The sequence below is a fragment of the Falco naumanni genome, chromosome 5, assembly GCF_017639655.2.
Source record: "Falco naumanni isolate bFalNau1 chromosome 5, bFalNau1.pat, whole genome shotgun sequence".
In the NCBI taxonomy this organism is placed as follows: Eukaryota; Metazoa; Chordata; class Aves; order Falconiformes; family Falconidae; genus Falco; species Falco naumanni.
This window is the reverse complement of record NC_054058.1, coordinates 74,955,184-74,972,447: the sequence shown is the minus strand read 5'-3', so window position 1 is coordinate 74,972,447 and position 17,264 is coordinate 74,955,184. Positions and strand designations below refer to the sequence as shown.

General features: G+C 40.2%; 1 protein-coding gene across 9 annotated transcripts in view; it reads right to left on the bottom strand.

Moving 5' to 3' along the window:
* MAGI2 (membrane associated guanylate kinase, WW and PDZ domain containing 2) overlaps positions 1-17,264 on the bottom strand; it is a 754,276-nt gene that overhangs the window by 627,906 nt on the left and 109,106 nt on the right. The window lies entirely within an intron of this gene.

Below are 17,264 nucleotides of genomic sequence, written 5' to 3'. Positions count from 1 at the left end.
TCATTTTTCAGCTAAATAGGTGAATCTCTGAAAACAGATGAAATTTAGGATCTTGACTTCTGCCAGTAGGGTAATACAATGCAGTAAGGAGGAATTACTGGAGAGGATTAACATGAATACCAGTTCACTGAAGCATATTTGTAAATGAAATTATGATTCCCAGATGGTTTCCCTAAGAGCTGTAGTTTTGTTTCTGACACAGACAGATCTTTAATGACTATCTTCAATTAACATCCTTCCAAGATCAGCTTCTACTAAAACCGGCTGCATATTCCATCCAGGCTTCCTAGGATAGCCCTTACCACACTAGGTCCGGTTTTTATCACAAATAATGATATTGCATAAAAGAACATATTGTTATTTTTCTGGCTCTGGAGGGAACAATGATCAGCAGAACATGTTTCCATCTTCTGGGTTTTTAAACACTGATTTTAATACTTCTATAACTTGATGATACTTTTGCCTATTCAGAAATATTTTTTCTGATCAAATGAAAATCATTTACATTGGGCAAAGAAAAGCCAACGCCCTAAACTCATAACATCACATGCGTACTGCAGGACATATGGACAGTGAGTGAGCATTTAACAGCAGCACACTCAAAGATCCTGTGTCCTTATGATCCAACGTCCACGTTGCATGGCTTCTACTCCACTGGCATATTTGTAGGAAGATTATTGTATAGTTCCACAAGTTTCCACCTCTGAACACTGCTTGATTCCCTCCTTTTGGCTGAAGCTGTCGTCAGCTGCCTGTTCCCAGACTGAAAGTTCCTGACTAGCTGCAAGGATCATCTCCAGGAAGGGTGGGTTGGGAGCCATACAACTTGCTCTAAAGTCTGGAGTTATTCCAGATACTGCTTGCAAAGCGATACTCCCTCTTAGATTGCTTTGGGGACCGCCTCAGACTTGCCACTCAACACACATTCCCTTCTGTGGATTCTGACAAAAGGGGCAGAGTGAGGGCTCGCAAACGTGACTGATTCTGGTTAACCTCATGCTTTCTGCGAAATGTTCTGCTCCAGCACTAAGCTGAGATTTGCCAGAGCATCTAATTTCAGTGCCTATATAACACATTCAAAAATAAACCTCTGCAATGGAAGAGGGGATGTGGGAGACTATTCACAACACACTGACACAGCTGCATCTCACCTTTAGTAAAGTGGTTTGGGTTTTTATTTAGAACTAGTAGAAATAAGTTGAGTGGTGCTCACTTGTGAAAGCAAGGGGACAATGTTACATGACATTTCAGGCTTTTATCTTCATTGGTATTAGGCTGATGCCAAACATTTTGTTTTGAGGTTTGTTGAGGTTTTGTTGGGGGTTTTTTTCAAGTGTACAGATATGGAAGCTGAAGTTTATCTTTGATTTGCAGTCTGGGAAGGGTTAAGATGCAAGAGGACAAACACCTCCAAGTTAAAAACAAGGAAGAAACCCTTTTCAGATAGTCAACTACATCATGAGTACAGATACTAGGACTGATAAGTTCCAAAGCCTCACAAAATATAGGGAAGACTGTGTGTGTTTGGGAGATACAGCAGAGAGGAGGTTAGGCTAGTAAATATGTTGTAAGCAAGACTACACTATTCCTGTATCAGGTCTTCTCCCTTTAGTCACAGGACGAGAAGAGTAGAAATAAAAAAACTAATCTGCAGCAGCTGTGCTACTGATACAGGTATAAAGGCACAGAAACTCACAGTGGCACTGGTACTTTGTGGAAACAGCCAGATACTAACTTAGTTTTTCATGAGTGGCAAGAAAGCCTTTTTCCTTCAGTTCCAGCTTCCCAAGCAACCTGAAAAACAGAAGTGGCTATAGCTTTTCTGGGGCAGCTATACTTATAGTCCTCTTAAGTATATATTCATAGTCTTGAAATTCCACCCAGAAGAATAACTACCTCATAAATGCTGCTATTTAATCTCCCAATTCAGACAGGTGGCTTTTCTCCATGAGGAAGTAAAAAAACCACCAAACCACACATCCCTGAGTACATACCTCTCTGATAATCAGCTTAGATCTACGCCTTGTTCTTTCTCCTTCAGTCTCCATCATTCATTGGGAGGGCAGAATGGGAACTGAAAAAGATTAGCCCTCCCTACAGGAATGCAAAAGTAAGGAAAACCCGTGCCAAGGTATAATCTTTCAGAGCACACGCCCTCTTTATATACTTTGGGGAATATGTCCCTATGATTCTCTTGTGGAAAAATGAGCAAAACTCCACTCATTTCTAGGAGTCTACAGGTTCTCAGCTTTCCAACAAACAGGACTCCTTTCATTTTCCTCTGGAAAACCTATGATCCACCTGAAGGTCAGGAAATCGTTCAAAATCAAGACCCAAACCCTCTGATCAGCATTGCCTCTGAGGAACTGAGATGTTAGGACAGATCTCCTGAGAAGCCTGGCATGGAGCAGGAAGGCCACCCTGAACTGTGGCTGCATGCTCAAGAAGTTGAGTATTTCAACAAGATGAATGACTCCCAAGACAGCCATCAGGACATGGATGTCTCTTCACTGCCCCACTGGCAGTAATCGGTATAGGGAAAGGAAGCAGGGAACCTTTCACACTTGGACCAACAGCTACATCACTGTGTACTTCCTCTCCTGACCAAAGCAACTCTGTGTGGCATGAAAAGCTACTCAGCAACACAAGTAAGAATGACTGGAGTAGGCAGGTATCTCTGTTTTTCCTTCTGGCTTTCTCTTCCATTCAAAACCACTGCTGCCAGCATCAAGTGAGAAAGACTCTGCAGAAAGCAAGAGCTAGACTTGGGTGACTGTTCTAAGTTATTAGTCAAAAGTTGTTAAGTGAGAAGCTTTTGGAGCTGATCCAGTGTGCATTTAAAAAGCACGGGGAAAGCCTTCGTCAACACTTTCATAATGGTAGCGATTGATGGTCCTGATCCATCTTTCTTCTTTGCTGTCACTGCTCACGCTGTATCACTCCAACCATGATGTCAAATCATAACTTTTGAACAGACTGTAAACTTTTGTCCAAAGAACAGCACGTTACTTAAGATTACAAGTTTTATATATTATGTAAAATATACACTATATGCATCAAGCTGCGCTGAAAGAAACCACTGCATTCAATTACAGTAATTATCTCTCCAATGGCTCTGAGGCCAAAAGGTCCCCTGCTTCTGTATTACTTGAACACCCTCTAAGCTTCCACAAGCACTATACTATTCACCTTTAACGAATTCAGGTATCATAAGAAAAAATAATCTTGCAGTGAAGTGAGAATTCTATTGAAAACTAACATATTCAGAATTGGGAATATCATTTTGCCTATTGCATACCTCTTCTCTGAATATCATAAATATGTAACTTAAAGTGCTCTGGCTCAGGACAGTCATTCTCACAAAGGTCTGTCTAGCCCGAGATCTTGTTTCCAACAGGCAGCAAAACTGGATACAGAAACAGTGTGAAAATAGTGTAACACTATACCTGTCTAGCATACTCTGTTTCAAAATAGTTTGCAGATGAGGGAATTCCTGACCCACAGGTCATAACCCTTTTAACCCTTGCAAATTAATACCCACGGCATCCTGTCATAAGTAAACCTCTTAGTAAATAGGAGTCAATTCACAGAAGACTTCTATCAGGCTTTCTGGAGCACCACAAATGCTTTGTCATTACGTTCCTCAGTATTCCTCATCTTTGTAAGGCAAAAGACATGAATAGCATATTACTACCTAGCATAATTATATCAACATGTTAAATTTTTAAAGAGATCTTGCACGTATCACATTTCCAGAGCCAAAACAAAAATAGGTAAGATCGATGCAATTTTATCTACCAACTCATAAAAAGAAAATCAGAATAACAAATTTTACATTACCCAAGCTTGGAACAAATAACTTATCTCTTTCCCAAGAGCTGCCATGTGTTACAACAACGAAGGCTGATAAAACTAGAGCGATGAAAAAAACAGAAGAGTTGTGTGCACAAATTAAGATCCATTCACTGCCATGCTGGAAACCCTCATCCTAATATCAGCACCAAAGACTGGAGGTGTAAGAGTTTATCAACCTGCTCATGGTACACACTCCTCTGGAAAAAGCACTGCCCATAGCTCCCATAATGGCCATGTTACACAACTTCTACATGGCTCTACTCTTGGGCAACAAAGCAGATAGTGGTCTCAGTACAGCAGAAGAAAACCCATCCTGAGGGCTGACAGAGATGCTGCAGGGGCAAAAAGCCCTTGGAAAAAGAAGCAGACTAGTCAGAGCAAGCAGATTAATGCTACCTTCCCCTCATCCCACCATCTAACCTCTTCATGGGTTTTTATAATCTGATATGGTTTCCTTTAAGAACAGAAAAATTAACTGAATGATGTCTGAACACACACGAGACTGAAGGAATTTGTAACCAGCAGGACAGCCCCCCTGTTCAGAGCTACCAGTGCAAGAGGGCTGCACAGGGCCAGATCTCTAACTGACAGCCTTTCTGTAATTAGAATATCTTAGCCAAACAATGCAGTTCTTTAACTCCATTCCCAGTAGGATTCAAAAGGAGATCATGCCAATCAGTTCAGTGTGCCAGCAAGGAGGTAACGAGGAATAAATCAAGAGCCAAACTTTACTATTACACACACAGTTTAGGGCCACAATACAGTGGAGTGAGATGGGATAAAGGAATAAATAGATCAAAGGGGACACATCGTAGAGTGACACCCAAAATAATCTGGAGAACACTGAATGAAGATGCAGATCTCTCCAGTGATGAGAAGAATTTCAACAAGAGAACAACAACAACAAAGGTATTCTCTTTGCAATCCAAACCAGTGATGAAATATATTTGAAATACACTTCAAACTGGAAAGGTCAGTTTTGATATCTTTTTAAACCAGCTGTTGACATTATTATATTAGAACTTAGATTAAAAAAACAGTAAGTTATGTAGTCTAATAGATTTTCACTACTCATTTTACATTTTGCATAATGATGTGTTTTACGGACTTTTTGTTAGACTACCTGAGATACAAAAAGCAGACTGCCAGTAAAAGCAAGGATGCCTCTGCTCTTCAGAGCACACCCTCTCTGATCAAACTGCCCCAGCCACTTTCTGCCTTGGAAGCCACTGAGGCCAGTCAACTCTTCAGATACTTTGTTTTCCTGTTGCTCAGGAAGAAGCATAGAGTGTCTCTGATGTCCTTCCTGTGTGATAAAGGCTGGACGAGGCACCATTCTACTTACGCACAGTAATATTATGGAAGAGAACAACCAGGGCTTTTCATAATACAAGCTCTTTGAGTTTGAGATTAATCACAAAGTTCAATAAAGTGCGACAGAACACCTCCAATAATTCCCTGTCTTTAGTTTTAGGAGACTACGGAGCTCATAATAGGAACAGGTACTAATTTAAAATGGCTAGATTAAGGTTTTTTACTCTCCCCCATTGCTTTAGTCACTGTTTCTATGTTTAGAAATTAGTCATGTGTACAGACTAAAATGATGCTATTAAGACAAATACACAGTTTAAGGAACTAGCAGAAATGATCACGAAGTTGCAATTAAGCCTTTTGAAATAAACATTCATACCTGGGAAAAGACCATAACACATTCTTCAACTTGCAATACAAACTGAAGTGAATAGACTTAGCACTCAGCTCCGAGACAGCAAGAGCACATACACCACTTCTATCCAAACTCAGCACAGCTGGAATCCAGCTGCATGCTCTGTTATTCGAGGAACAAAAAAAAAAAAAAAAAAAATCCCTAGTCCATCTAGAGCACAGTTGTTGCTAGAGCCACCAAAGGGACTACAGCCATATATCTACACAGGATGGCTCACTTAGACGTCTTCTAAAGCCTGCTTTTCTCTGAAACGTTACTGTACAACATTATCAGAGTCTATAATTGTTTCAGAGAAGAGAGACAGTTACAAGACTGCTTATTTGTAAGCCAATGGGCACATTTACTGTCAATAATTTCCATAGCGGATAAAATGATGTTGCACAGAGTTGGCCTCAGTTCCTAAAACTCCTCTTAAGCTTTTGCAATGCACAGCTAATGGCTCTGTTTTTTCCAGCGGTAAAACTGCCCGTTATGTTAATTTCTGCCAGCGCTAACAGAAATGCAAGATGTCTGTTTGCAAACCTAGTACCTGAGTGCCCCCAGGGGCCTTAAAGGCCCCAATATCCCTGCTTGCCCCAAGGGCTGCCCCACCATGCCCGTGGCACTGGACCCCATTCCAGCCCCCGGGCCATCAGTGCCTGCCCCAGTGAGGCTGCACATCATCATCTCCAGCCATGCCAGACCACAGGCCGCACCAAGCCAGGCACCCCTGTGCTGGCTGGCCCACCCCTCTCCCCACAGCCTTGCCCATGCACCCTGGGCTGGGTCTGACCCCAGACTCCCTCACTGGCCTGATTCTGACCCCTACCCACAGCCCCCAGACCCCTGGCCACAGGGAATCCCCCTGACAGCAAATGCTGCAGTTTTTCCATATACTACATTTTGAAAGCACATAAATAATCTACACGTGAAGAACATCATGTTTGAACACAGGAGCCCAGAACCACAAGCCCACATCTAAACCAGAGACTATCTGATTCTTCTCTTCTTCAGTTCCCCCATGGGCAAAAAAGAAATGGCAACAGCTTCCTACCAGCCAAAAAGAGCATGGGCAATGGCCTGACCTGCCTCCAAACACTTCTATTTGCCAACAAGCGAGAATACTCCAAACCATCTGCCAAATTTAACAGTTGTATCTTGTAGATAAGACACTGACTGATTATTTGACCTTTCCTCTGGTCACTTCACCAATAAGCAATCCCCATGCTACCTGTATTTTACTGTTTTAGTATAGCATTCTACTAGGGAAGGGGGGTGGGGGAGAGTGGAATCCAGAAGCTGATTATTTTTCATCAATACATTTAAAAAAAATAAATCTTGCAACATGTACTAAAAACAACGTTCATGAGAGCTCACCAGTGAAACACAAACTGCCCAGAATCTTTATCAAGATGCCTTCAGAAACAGCTACTCGTAAAAGAAAGGTTTTAAATGAAGATGGTAGTTGATATCATAGAATGACAAGTCTTACTGAGTTATTTAAATCCTAAAGGTGTTTTAATCATATTTGAATAAAACGTTTTCCAGACTAAAACAATTATGCTGAATATCACCACCTCCTTTTACACACCATGCAAGCAGTTACGGTGGGAACAGCTCCGCTATTACTCTGGTGGTGAAGAGTGAGGAAATCAGGAGTCTAAGAAAAGATTAACACACTGCATATCACTCTTTGCATTTAGTGTTCCAAAATGAGGTGTCCAAAACAGGGCTGGGGGATAGGTTAAAAAAAAAATAAGAATCACTGACATGGACACAATGAGAGAGAGTGAAAGATCTGAACAGGAGTCCTCAAATAGTGCTCAGGGAATATCCCTGCAATGGCAAGGTCATTGCTGTTTTGTGGCAGGGACCCTGCTGACTGGGCATCGCTAAAAGCCACCCAGTAGAAGGCTGGTCATCTGAGGAAAAAAGCACTTCAAAAACACCAGGCCCACTGAGCACATTTTCTCTTGATAAGTTGGGGACTTAACTCAAGTTCTCATGAATGAAGCATATTGGAGTCTGTTCTACTTTCTCTCTTCTCCACCCCACCTCCTCGGATTTTTTTGCAGTTGGGAAGAGGGAAAAAAAAAAAAAAAAAAAAAAATCAATGCTCATGAAAGCTACAGGATAAGGACTTTGGAGACTAAAGGCCTCTAATTACCTAGGAAAGCACAAAAATCTATCCTCCTCCATTTAACCCCAGGAATGCCTCAACCCCTCTTTGCAAGGATCACCTCCCTAGGAAAGGAAAAAAGTTGAAAGGAACAGTTTGAACTTGAACTTTCTGCTAAGCCTCTCCCAGAGATGCTAATTACTGCCAAACCTGGCAAACCTTCTCATGGCAATGTCACCCCACTGCTAGAAAACACACTAAGAGCCAAGTCACAGGAAAGCGGTCACTGCAACAAACAGCTCATTCACCATGGGTCTGTACAATATAGTCTAAAATCACTTTGCTCTGAACTAAAACCAACAAAAAAATATTTTAAAGTTTAGATTGATCTTTTTCTTCCCCTGCCCCATGAGCACAAATGATTTCGATGGATTGAGAAAGAAAAAAATGTGTAACAAAAAGCAAGAAAGCATTCTAGAACAAAAGACTCCCCAAATCAAAAGTCCAGAAATGTTATCAAGTTTTATCCTCTGGTGGGATCTGAAACTCAAATGCAGAGCCTTAAAAATACATACTGGATATATTAAAATTAAACACCAAACCTAGACATTTTGATTTAAAATTATTCCACTCGAGTTAGACCAGAATAGAAATAATTTGAGAAAGCTACATTGAAAAAACACATGCATCTGCTTCAGCTGCTAACTCAATTCTGAAGTTTTAAATATGCATATCTACTATAATAACTTAAAATTGACAGTTTCCAGGAATTTCTCACACTTCAGACAAATGCCTGCTATTCAAAAGGTGTAGCCAGACGCAGTCACCAAGACTGCTAAGAAACTGTCATAGCACAGGGGGAGAAGGGAGGTAAAATTTACAGTATTGTTATTTAGATGAGCTGGATCCAGAATAGATTTCTACCAGTGTTCCAATCTAATAAAGCTATAATTTAGATACACAGACTGATGCAAACTCATACATTACTGCAATATACTTGGTTAGCGTACCTGCTGGCAAAGTACTGTCAACATCACCAAAAAAAGACTGTGTGTTTCCAGTTCTACCCATCTGGCTTACACTGTGTTACAAAAATCAAGAGCAGAAGTTTGCACTGAAACGTACTGAAAGGCAAGTCTGGTAATATGGCACGGTAGGAGGCTTTTCATTACCAGCAAGGAGTGGTTAAATCCTAAACCACTAAGCAATTCAAAATGTTTAAAAAAAATAAAAGGGTAAACCTGAACTTTGCTCAGAGGCAAAGCAGTACTATTAGCTTAACAGCTAGCGAGTTGCACCTTCAGCTATACTACTTATTTAACAGTACTTCACTGAAGACTTTAACCTGGATTCATGCCACAGTTTTAACCTTCACAGAGGCTTCTCCTCCTCCTGACCCATCCAGCTTTAGAGATGTTATCAAATCGTTGAGTCATGTCAGAAATCACTTTTCAGTTCAATCAAGGCTGGGAGCCATTCACCTTGAAGGAAAGATACTGGCACAAATCACTAGCGTTCAGTTGTCTGTACAATACCCATCCTAAAATTCCTCTCATCTCCCCAAGGACAGACAAGTACTCCTGCAGCACACAGTAGATTAACAGTGAAGTATTAACACACACAAAAAAATCACCACCACCCCACATGCACAAAAAAACCCTTCCAACAACGAAAAAACAACCAAAAAACTCAAACCCCAAAAACACCCATCAAAAAAGCAACCAAAGCAGAAGCCCATCCCTGCACCACACAGATCAGTGCTGTGCCTTTGCACCACCACAGCTTCACAACAGTGCTGCTGCATTAATCTAATGCCAACAAACAACAGCTAATGCTAACAACGTTCAAACAAACCCCATAAATGTCCAGCACAGAAAAGCTTTTGTCGCCATGTACACTAAAGCATACACAACAAAGATAAATCCAGTAGTTTCATCTGCATTACCCAGTCCTAAGCTGGAATCAATCAGTCTATGAAAAACCTTGAAAAGCAGCAGGAAGATAACACAACTCCTATTCAGATTTTGCATGCAGGTAAAAATGTGTTTTTCAATATTTCAAAATATTTCAGTATTTTAAGCAGTGTAGACCTTGGATGGGCTGACCAAATTCACAGTTGAAAACTGTCTATGCAGTGATTTGTACTCCTGGCACAGACTCAACTATCTCTGATCATCAGTTACATGGGTAAGAAAAACATATCTAGAATAAGATTATATATAATTTAATTTTTTTTTTTAGGTTTGTCTTGAGTAATTTTAAAGCACAATTTCACAGTCTATATACATTGATACATACTGATTCACTCTTGAATCATCAGTTTAACAGAACACTGGAGCAGAGCTGCAACATAGAACATATACAGACTAAATGGGTATGGGGCTGTAAAAGGAAGAGGGCAAAATACATTAAAAAAAGCACAGTAGCAACTTCAGCTATATCTTAATACACACAAAAACTTATATAATGTCATAATGAAATGATAGCTTTCCATGTGTATGCACTAGGCTGTCATTCTTAACTATATATATAGTTAAGAATTATATATATGTATATAGTTAGTATTCTTAACTATATACATATAGACCATATACAAACAGGTCTTCTGCAAGACCTTTTCCCATTTTAATGTAAGACATGGATGGCAACACTTATTCAATGAACAGATACTTAAAGTTTGGCTCCTCAGTGTTCACTGTGACCATATGCTTTAGTTTAGCATGTTCCATTCAAACATGCCCTGCAAACAGAATGATTAATTTGCTAGTGGAATTTTTCTAGTGTTCTTCATACAGTATCTAACGGTCATAAGTACTAGTTCATTTTCACAGACTCCTTATAGGATGGGAATTATATTATCTGCACTTTTCATATGAAGAAATGCAAGACAGGAAGAACTTAAAATAGCATATATTTAGTGGTTTGGTGACCAGTTAAGTAAGGAAAATAGATATTTTCCTAGAACTCTTCATGTTACTTGGGCTTTATGTATCCAAGGCACTCAACTTCTGTCAGTTTTGAATGCTCAGCAGGCCTATAACAGATTCCAGCTCCTCCTTTCTGTGAAAATTCAGATTTAAATAAGTTAATACAATATAGGAGTTCTGTGACACAGTCATTGCTATAATCCAGCAGGTGTCCTCAAACTTTTTAACCAGAGGGCCGGTGCACGGATGCAGTGGCAGGCAGCCATCTGCAGCTGCTTGGTTCCACACACCCCCCCCCCCCCCCCCCAAACCCCAGCAGGGGGGGTCTGTAAATACCGGGGGCCGGATTGAGGACCCTGGGGGGCCGTAGTTTGAGGACCCCTGATCCAGCCCTTCAGAGCAGCACTGAACTTCTTAATACACAGGACAGTCCCTTCACTTCCTACCTTCTTGCTCGATTCAGTCAGTATCTTCTAGTTTCTGCATCAAATGAAGCAGAGTTATAGACGTCATCCACAGTGAATCACAGGAACCCTGAATCTCATTGTTCTCTATTTCAAAAAAGTTCTCCAACAATATTGTACTTCCTGGGCTGTAACTGTCCTGTTCCCCAGTTTACTTCTCTCCCTGTATGCAGGAACCCTTCTGCCTAAATCCCCCTACCCTGTTCACTGATGCATCTACTGGTGTCAGAGCAAACAGCAAGTGGGCAAACTCACTTGTTTGGCGTGTCAGGCAGGAGGAGAAGATTAATTCCTTCCTGCATATATTAAAAGTAAGCAGACTATCACAAAGGTTTTGTTGCAAGTGTACCAACATCTACATATACCCTGGCTTCTGCTGGTAGGCAAGCACAGCTCAATGGGTCACCACCACCACCTTGACACCAGGTCACCCTGCAGCCAGGAACCCCGGATTCACACCCCCATGAAACAACACAAGACCACCGGGTGCAGCCTGATGGCCAGCAGCACCGCAGGGGCTTTACTCACTGCTCCAAAGCAGAGGCCATGTTGGTAATCACCTGGCTGTATAATATGACATGCATAATGAAGTCCTGGGATACTTCAGGACATGTGCCCCCTTCCCCACCCAAATGCCATGACCTCACACCCTGAGCTGCATACTGCATAGTAGCCAGCTTCAACAGACAGCTGGAGATAGGAAAGTGATGCTTCTCACCTGGACAAGGTAACAGATGGCTCTGCAGTCTGAAACACTGGTTTGAATCCCTTTATGCGGGAAGTTTTGATCCTAAAACAGCTGCAAACAGTGAAGGATACCAGTACCTCATCCATACCATCATCCACTCATCCATACCATTTCTAACCATGTTCATCATGTCTGCCTCAAGGAGTGGATCTGGAGCTCTGCAGCCCGCAGCGATCTCCTGAAATCCACTTTGGAGACTGGCAGGGATTTCAAACCCTCCCTCAGGCCTGGGAGCCAGCTAACACAACATACCAAGTGTTTCCTTAGCTCTGGTCACAGCTTTCCAGATCAGCAACCACAGCTGCTTCATTCTCCCCCAGGATCACCAAGGAAGCCTGGGAAACAGCCCACATTTGGGATTCTGCTTTACTGGGGAGCCGTCCTGAATTTCAGTAATGTATGAACTATGGGAGCCCAAGTTTTGTTTTTTGCTTGCCCCTGGCTCGTCAAGCCAAGTATTTAAGGTCCTCCTAAAATAAACCTGATGCATCACCTGTGTGTTTCTATATGGTACATTTTTTTTCCATTAGTGATGTTTAATGTCCTGTTGAGTTTTACAGACAAGCTTCCAGCAGCACGAAGAAACAGGATTGGAACTTTGAATTTACATTTCAACCTGGCTGCTGACAGAACGGTCACCTCCCTGACCTTGAACTTTATTAATGTGACTAGGATTTAATTTAAAGTAATCTAAAAGGTTACACAAGTATACTGGAAGGGAACCACAGCTTTATGCTCCGGAGCATGGTTCTGCCCAGGAGATGGACCTGGAAGCAAGCTTCCTATTTGAAAGTAACGGGTGGGTGAAACTCTACCACAGCTGAAGTAATCAAGATTTCAACAATCATTTCAACAAAACCAGGGCGTAGCCTTAAAAGTAGAAAAAAAATCACCCAACCCAGACCATAATGAATGAGATTAGATCTCCAGCTGGAGAGCCCTCCAAGTTCTTAGCACACAGGCAGACAAAAACATTCTGTGCTTGCCTCCATCACTGCTTCAAGCTCACTTGAACACCACAAGCAGTTGAATTTCTTAAATTCCTAAAGTGTTTTCTTATGCTAAGAGATTTTATTCTTTATAGTAGTTGTTTTTTTCCTTAAAAACTTGGATTATTTCTATTGCAGCCATCCTTTTGATCTGTGTTATTTTTGCTGCTGCTGTTCAAACTACTCCAACATTTACCTGCTTTCTTAGAAGCCAAAGAGGGAAATTTGTTCCTGCCAAGTAAAAAAAAAAAAAGCATTCCTCACAGTCATGCTTTAGTATGGGATTTCAACACTAACATTAATTGAACAACACCTGTTTGTACAAGCTGAAGAACTGATCCCATTAGATTTAAAAGCTAAAGAAAAACAGGATAAAGTTAAAGACAAACTCCAGTCCCAAAATAGCTGAATTACACATATCCGGCCCTGGCTTCCTTCTCTGAACAATCACAGGGTTTGAGGGATTTAAAACAGCCTAAACTGCTTCCAAACACTCTCTCAGCTGTTTCCAATTTTTGTTATTGGTAAGAACTCAAACACGATAAAGTAATCCAATCTTCCCATCATATTTTTCTTCAGTTTGATATTAAGGAACGGAATTATTTGACTTCTCTTTTCTAATGCTCGTTTCCACCACCCTGCTTGCAGCTTTCTGTCACCTTTATTTTGCCAACAGTAGATGGCACCAGTAATTTCTATATTCATTATAATACCAAGGGGGTTTGTTGTTGCTTTCACGTCCATGGTTATATCTTCCTGACTACATTCTATGGCTCTCTATAATATATCACCATTACAAAATTCTGCTTGTGGAAGTCTCTTAATTTATCGGCATGTGCTTCATTTAAGTATCTGCTAGTTATTCATGCGTTTGGGATAATATTTCCTAGAACTACAGCTCGATAAAGCACCAAAATAGTAATCTTCTGCTTTAACTTTAATTACTTCACTGAAATTGCATTAATTCAATACTTGCAACTTGGATTCCTGCTAGCAATATTCTTGTTTCCAGAGAAAAAAAAATATTTTCACCACATAATTTAAAATGATTCACAACCATCTTAGCTCAGGATGTATTTAAAACACAGAAACTATTTGTCTACAGTAGTAGCTCTGCTGGCATTTAGGCCAATGCTTTATTTTACCCTTATACTTATCTATAGGTTCATACTTTTTTGTGCTATTTGCATATAAGCTTAATTATACAACCACAGTTGCAGCAGATTTTTAGTATGTGTACATATATATATGAGCACACACAAAAATACACACATGCACACACTTCTGCACAAGAATACAATTGCACCAAGAATTAAGTTCTGATTGCCAGTGTACGACACATTCTCTTGTTTCTCAAATTCAACCCCCACCACTACTACCCCCCAAAAGACACCCAAAAACAAACCAACCTTAAAGTCTCCATTGCAGATACATGTATTTAGCTGATCACTACATGTTCCCTTCATATTCTGTGGGGATATGCAGACACTTTTAGGATGCATTTTAGTTTACTACATTTGGTCAGATTCATTCCACCTTTTATTTCATACTATTAAAAAAAATATATTATTAATTTTGCAAATACTTTAATTTTACTGAAACAAAATTGTAACTTGGGTTACTACATACATATATACGTTCCAACATAAATTGCAAGTGACCAAGGTAATGGCCATAAACAGGAAAGGTTGAAAGGACGCGATTCTTCAGAATCGCTATGATAAAATATTCCAGTGCATTGGGTAAAAGCATCACTAATCTAAAAGGGAAGACTGTCTCTCATGACCTACACTCCGTATAGATTGCTCACCCATTGAGTTAGCGATCAATCTGCTTCCTGCATCTCAAGGATGCATACCACAGGCACTTACAGCGCTCGGACCAATGGGGTTCCTTCCCCTACAATCCACACCACCAGACATGCATACAAAGTTAATGTTCATCCCCACTCCCACCCCGAACTAACAATCCCCAAGTTCCTGCTCCTGCAAGAATGATCCAGGTCCAGGTCTTCATGTAAAAAACCTGCCACCCCCCCAGAGAAGAGAAAAAGGATGTTTGCAAATAGTCATAGCCACTGAGATACCACAAAAATAACTATGATAAGGAAATAGATAAAAGGAAGCTGAATGCCACAGCTCTGAAGCTCGTGAGGGTTTCAAAGTTGGCATAGAACAGAAGTTACAGATGTTTTATGCTTGTTACTGGCCTATGCCTTCTGGGCAAAGGAAGCCGTAGAAAAATAATTGATGTTTTATTTTAGAACATTAAGAATAAGGGCAGTGCAGGGACACCATGTAACAAGTTATTGGATCTTACTGATGAGTATCTCTGAATTTGTATTTCATTCCACTCTGACATGCTGACCTTAAAGTCAGGAGAACCCACTGAAGTCACACGTGTCTGTACTGCTCTTAGAAATAAGTTAATAGAAATCCATCTTACATTTGGGAAAAGACTTTTTTAAACATTGAGAGATTAGTAGTGACTCAAAAAAAAAAAAAACCAACCACAAAACCAGAGGTATTACTGTATAGTCTATACGTTACTGGTGTTATAGGTGTTGACTGGGCAAGAGGGATGGATGGCTTTGGGTGACAGCAATCTGCCCCAGCCGGGCTGTCGGAACAGGCTGAGCACATCCTGCACTGCCCACCGGAGGGTGGCACGGGCAACCCCCTGCCCCCTCACCCCCGCTTTTCTGTTCAGATCACGGCTACTCCTAGCCCTGCATTTGGTAGATCACAAGTGTGTTGGCATTTTTACATTTCCCATTTGGAACAGGCTAGTGTGTTTTTTTGTTGTTGTTTTGTTTTGGGTTTGTTTTTAATATAAACGGACTTTCGAGCTAATCAAGTCTCTATTGTTAAAACCCCTCCTGGGATACTCTGCAAAACAATATTGTCCGCGATCTTTCTGCTTCCACCTTATACCTTATCTGTAGTCCCTTATTTCAATAATACACATTTTTAGGATCATTCTGCTTTTATTCCCAGACAGAAACAAAAAGAAAACAAAACCAATCAAGAAGCCAAGCACAAATGCAAATTTGATGCATTCAGTGTAATTCAGAGTACATGTAACACCAAGCTGAAATTTCCTCTCAATTTAAAAAAGGGAACATGAAATTTTCCTGCTTTTAGAACTCCAACATTACAAAAAGAAATCAAGATCAGTGAAAGCTGGAAAGGTCTAATACTTGCAAGTCATTACAAATTGATTTTAATGTTTGCTGCAATCTTTAAATCAAATCCCCTTCAATATCTTAACAGGTTCCTTATAATTCTAGATGTACACCAAAAAGATTTCCCACATCTCACACTGTTTCTATAAAAATATCACCCAAATTAATACAGAACATTGCAATCTGTATTTTGTTTTAATGTTACCATACATGAAACTTAGAACAAGTGTATAATGTGTACTTGGAATAGTACAGCAATACCATGTTATAGAACGGCACAATCACAACCTTTACATGGTTAAAAGCTCTTAATATTCTAGACATTTTCTATTCTTCCGATTCTGGCATGACAATCAGTGACATCACAAGTATCTGCTATAAGCAGCTATAATTAAGAGCTTTAATTAAGTACTTCAAATCTATCTCACCCTAAGTGTTGATATATCCCCTAAACTACACTTTCTAGATTTCAGTATAATCCTGGGTTAAACATTAAGTGAAGAATGAACAGCATTTAACCAACAGAAGTAACTTTAAATGAAGCTGCTGCTACAAATAATAATAAAAAAATCTCTTATCCTCTTGTACAAAATGACCTTGAACTGCAGTAATGCAGACTCAGGTTAGATAGCTGGAAAAAAACACCCGGTTTTGGTATAAGAGGGGCACCAGAAAGGACTGCCTGGCTACAAAGACTGTGGCTTTTCCACTACTGCAAAATCTTTTAAGAAAGAGCTTAACAGATGTTTATCTGGAAGTACCTAGGTATAGTTGATCCTGCCTCCAGATAGGAGGGGCCCTAGATGAACTCTCAAGTTCCCAGACAATGCTCTCCTTACTCTAGGCAAGAGACATCTTTAAGTTTTTATTAAGTACTGCAACGCTAGTGTAAACTCTTTCCCATTTCTAGTTATTTTAGCAGAAACTTCTGGTATGCTCTCACTGAAGAATTCAACTGTCACCAAATTTTTTTTTGCCCCCCCCCAAAGAAAAGAAGACCTCAAAACCCCAATAAACTTCTAATTAGTTTTTCTACAATATTTTTTCATTTAACTTTTTAAGTCATAAATACTATTTTTAGAAGATATCTACTTAATTTTGGCTTGTATTATAGCAATTAGAATAAAATATGATTGATTTGATCTTTGACATTGACATAACAGTTGTCTTTAATGGCAAAAAGCTAGCAAGAGATCTCATTTTACAGTTAATTTTACCTAACAGACCAGAGCTTTGTAGCTTGAATGATCTAATATTCATCAGAGAAGAGCAT